We start from the raw sequence: 5,579 nt of genomic DNA, 5'->3' as shown, positions 1-5,579 counted from the left end.
GGGGGGGGGGGATTTCGTGGCCCTTGAGGGAGCGGTCCGAAACCAACCCTACCTCTTGTTTCCCCACACATACGGACTCTAAAAATAGCCTATAATGAAGTATTTCGAAATTACATGGGCCTGGCCCAATAATAAGGTGACACAACACCTAGAATAGCCTCGGGACGACATTTATGAAGTGGCATCTTGTATATTTCGTCCAAGGCTTCATGCACCCATTATGGTGGCTTCAAAGTCCTGAAATCATCACTTGTAACTCCATTCTTGTTCCCCTTGCGCATGCCATCATCTCCATGCTTGTTCTTGCTCCAATGTTCATCCTTCTCCAAGCTAGGCCCTTCATTTGTAAGCAAAACAAATGTATCCAATTTAGGCAGCATCATATTCTCATGAACATTAGAATCATTACCAAGAAACGAAAGTACCTGATAATTTAATTGGCATGCGTGAGCTCTAGTAATTGGTCCAGTATATGTAGCAGTAGGGGCTGTGGCTGTAACAATGGTATTGATGTCCTCATCATCCTCCCCTTCTTGAAATGAAGTTGTCCTCGACAGAAGCTCATCTTCGTCACCCAAATAAGGCTTCAAATCTATAATGTTAAAAGTGGGACTAACTCCAAAATCTGCAGGCAGCTCAAGTTTATATGCATTATCATTTATTTTCTCCAACACCTTAAAAGGACCATCAACACGAGGCATTAGCTTTGATTTGCGCAAATCAGGAAATCTATCCTTACGCAAATGTAACCAAACAAGATCTCCAGGTGCAAACACAACATGTTTTCTACCCTTATCTCCAGCAAGTTTATATTTACCATTCATACGCTCAATGTTTTCCTTAGTTAACTCGTGCATTTTTAAAATCAATTCATCACATTGTTTAGCATCAAAATTAACCTTCTCCGAAGATGGAAGAGGCAACAAATCAATAGGTGCACGAGGTAGGAAACCATACACAATTTCAAAAGGGCACATCTTAGTAGTAGAATGCAGTGAACGATTATAAGAAAATTCAATATGAGGCAAGCATTCCTCCCACATTTTCTTATTATTCTTCAAAACAGCCCTAAGCATAGTACACAATGTTCTATTGACTACTTCAGTTTGTCCATTAGTTTGGGGGTGACAAGTAGTACTAAAAAGCACTTTAGTCCCCAACTTAGCCCATAAATATCTCCAAAAGTGGCTAAGAAATTAGTATCACGATATGAAACAATAGTATTTGGCACACCATGCAAGCGAATAATTTCACAAAAGAACAAATCAGCAACATTAACAGCATCATCGCTTTTATGACATGGTATAAAGTGTGCCATTTTCGAGAATCTATCCACGACAACAAATATGCTTCCCTCCCCTTCTTTGTTCGAGGTAAACCTAAAACAAAGTCCATAGATATATCCTCCCAAGGAACACTAGGTACAGGCTCTTTACCCTCTGATTAGCAGACCCCTTTATTCTCTACACCCACTACCACAAAGTGGGATTGGTGCAATCTACATGATGTGACTACAATCTGTAAATATGTTATGATAATTAATATATAACAGTGGGAGCCTCTCCCACTGTCTCAGTTCCTCAAAAAAAACACTAGGTACAGGCAAAGGCATATATAAACCATGAGGATTGAGTCGTGACTTAGCTTTTTGACATGTAGTGCAGCGAGCAACAAAGCGCTCAACATCCCGTCTCATCTTTGGCCAAAAGAAATGTGTAGCAAGTACGTCCTTCGTCTTCTTCACGCCAAAGTGTCCCATTAATCCTCCTCCATGCGCCTCCTGCAACAACAAAAGATGAACGGAGCTAGCAGGAATCCATAGCTTGTTAGCACGGAACATAAAGCCATCATTAACGACGAACTTGTTCCATGTTCTACCTTCATTACAATTTTGCAATACATCTTTAAAATCAGCATCATGCACATATTGATATTTGATGGTCTTCAAACCAAATATTTTGAAGTCAAGTTGTGAAAGCATAGTATAGCGATGAGACAATGCATCAGCAATAACATTTTGTTTACCCTTCTTGTGTTTAATGACATAAGGGAAAGTTTCAATGAATTCAACCCATTTAGCATGTCTACGATTCAGTTTAGCTTGACTTCTAATATGTTTCAAAGATTCATGATCAGAGTGTATAACAAATTCTTTGGGCGATAAATAATGTTTCCATGTTTCTAAAGTCCGAACAAGAGCATATAATTCTTTATCATAAGTAGAATAATTCAGACTAGGCCCACTCAATTTTTCAGAAAAGTATGCAACAGGTTTGCCATCTTGTAATAACACACCTCCTAATCCAATTCCACTAGCATCACATTCAAGCTCAAAAGTCTTATTAAAATCAGGCAGTTGGAGTAAAGGAGCATGTGTCAACTTATGTTTCAATACCGTTGAGGGAGTCCTGGATTAGGGGGTATCCGGACAGCCGGACTGTGTACAACGTTCGGACTATGGAAGCGTGAAGATACGAGACTCACGACTTCGGCCCGTGTCCGGATGGGACCTTCCTTGGCGTGGAAGGCAAGCTTGGCGATCCGGATATTATATTTCCTTCCTTGTAACCGACTCCATGTAAACCCTAGCCCTCTCCGGTGTCTATATAAACCGGAGAGGTTGGTCCTTAGAAGGCCGATCACAATTACATTCATACCATCATAGGCTAGCTCCTAGGGTTTTAGCCTCTACGATCTCGTGGTAGATCTACTCTTGTACTACCCATATCATCAATATTAATCAAGCAGGAAGTAGGGTTTTACCTCCATCAAGAGGGCCCGAACCTGGGTAAACATCTGTGTCCCTTACTTCTTGTTACCATCAGCCTTGACGCACAGATCGGGACCCCCTACCCGAGATCCGCCGGTTTTGACACCGACATTGGTGCTTTCATTGAGAGTTCCTCTATGACGTCACCGTAAGGCTCGATGGCTCCTTCAATCGTCATTAACGACGCTGTCCAGGGTGAGACTTTCCTCCCCGGACAGATCTTCGTGTTCGGCGGCTTCGCGCTGCGGGCCAATTCGCTTGGCCACTTGGAGCAGATCGATAGCTATGCCCCCGGCCATCAAATAAGGTTCGGAAACCTGAACTACACGGCGAATATCCGCGGAGACTTGATACTTGATGGATTCAGGCTAGCACCAGAAGCGCCGAACAGTCGCGACGAGCACGGCTTAGACCTGCTGTCAGACATCGCTCGGGATATCGTCCCGGCAGAAGCCTCGGATATAAATCCAGAACAGGTTGCTTCGCCTAAGGACGGAGGGCTGTACCCCGCCCCGCAGGCCATACCTTCATCGGTGATGGAGCCGAACACAGGTTTCACCTCTGAGGGAACCCGTGACTTTGGACCCCCGGATTCATATCCGGACGCAGGTTCCAGTCCACGCGCCCCCGAGCCCGCCGATCCTGGTTGGGCTCCGGTGATGGAGTTCACCGCGGCGGACGTTTTTCAGCATTCACCCTTTGGCGACATGCTGGACTTATTGAAGTCTCTCTCTTTGTCAGGAGACTCCGGGCCAAACTATGTCCGGCTCGAGAGGGAAGCAGGCAATGACGGAATTTGTTGCCCACCCACCACCCACGAGGGAAGCAGGCAATGGTGGACACTCCGAAGGAAACTAATGACGACGAGGCAATGGAGGACAACCCCTTAGAAAGAAAGTCAAAACATGTGCATTATCGGCACCACTCCAAACCCCACCACACCAAAAATGGCCTTGGAAACAACAGCAGTCCGGACGGTGCCAAAAAGGAATACAACCCGAGTCAGCCAACACTTAAGCAGGCCGAACCAATGAGGACGGGATACTGGGAGAGGGACAACCACACACTCCCCTCCGACGACGAGGCAAGCCTTGGCAACGACGAATTCGGCGTACCAGAGGACCAAGTGGAGCAAGTTCGCTTCAAGCGACGGCTCATGGCTACAACAAGGAGCCTGCAAAGGAAACAAGAGCAGCTCACAGCTGACCACGATGGGATAGAGGATAGGTGGACCAAGATACTGGCCGCCGAAAAATACGAACTCGAGAGCCCCAATAAAGGGCACACACGCCACAACTGGCTACCTCAACTCGAGCAGGAAAACCACGGGCATGCACACAGACGCCCACGCATCACTACGATCCAAGGCGGCAAGCAGCATATACGAAGAGGCACCCTCAGACCTCGGCATAAAGGTCATAAACATCAAAACAAGGAAGCTGGTGCCAAGTCCGGCAACGCTCAGTCCGACAAATAGGCAAAGAGCAACACATGCCTACTCAACCAAAGATACACGCTGGATCAGCCGTGTGAAATTCACGGTACTCCGAGAAGGACGGCAAAGCATACCAATAGAGAATGCAGGATTCTCAAAACAAAGCGGCTGGTCGCATGCCGGAAGCAATAAAGGGGAGATGCCTCGTCAAGGACCCCCCCAGAATGTAACAGTACGACCGACCGCCCAGGACCACCTAAACCACGGCAAGTTAATTGCAGTACCTCTGGACCTAGTAGTCTCGGGGCTCCATAACACACAAGACCCACAAGGGTATGACGCCACGGAAAACATCTCCTAAAAGATGTCAGGCGCAAAGGCCAAGTTCTGTTGGCCCACCACTCTAAACGGTTTCCTTCGGACCATCCAAAAATTCTACGCCAAAGAATAAGTCCTCGGCACCTTCCCATACGATAGCTTACCGTATGCCAACGGGAAAAACCATGTCAACTAGATTCTATGTGGTAAATCACCCAGGCCAACCATCCGGACATCCACTGTGGAGTCCGCACTGCCTCACGGTCTAACGACTGGGCACACCAGGGCCCGATTAGGGACCCTGGGAGCAACAACAAAGAGGAAACCTGGCTGTCTTGAAACATTTCGCAAACTAACAATTGACGCAGATGTCACATCCCTGGTCCTGTTATGCACTAGGCTAGACCTCATGTGAGCATCATGTTTTAATTCAAATGAAATTTGAATTGAGGGATTTTCAAAGCCTCAGAAACCTTCTAAAAATGATCAACATTAAAATCTTCTCAAAGAAGTCCAAGAAAATGTTCCTCTTAGTCTCTGAAAATATTGCAAAGAGGTAAAACTCAAAACAATATTTTTGGTATCCCAGAGTTAATTATTTTGGGCCCTTGAATTAAATAAATAACTATTTGTATTGGATATATATTTCTTAATTAATTAATATATGTCCAATAATTCTGATCTTTGATGAAGGGCTTTGGAATAATCCTACTAGTCCCTACCATAAATATCAGAAGCAATAAAAATGATTTAGTGTCTAAAACTAAATCAAAACAAACTACAGAAAATAGAAAACAGAATTAAATAGAAATAAAAGAGGGAGAGAGAAAACTTACCTGGCGCTCACCTCTCAGCCCACCTGGCCCAGCTCCTCCAGCGGCCCAGCCCACCGCCGCTTCTCCCCCTGTCGTCTTCCTCCCCCTCGCCCCGAAGCTGCTCGGTGGCGCGCGCGGCCACGCGCCCCGGCCACCTCCTCCCTCCCAGCCTGCCTGGCTCCTCCTCGACGCCCCGGTGACGCCACGCGCCTCCCCGACCCCCTCTCACTTCTCCCTCGCT

Source organism: Triticum dicoccoides, chromosome 5B (assembly GCF_002162155.2).
Source record: "Triticum dicoccoides isolate Atlit2015 ecotype Zavitan chromosome 5B, WEW_v2.0, whole genome shotgun sequence".
NCBI lineage: Eukaryota > Viridiplantae > Streptophyta > Magnoliopsida > Poales > Poaceae > Triticum > Triticum dicoccoides.
Note: the sequence above shows the minus strand (reverse complement) of the source record.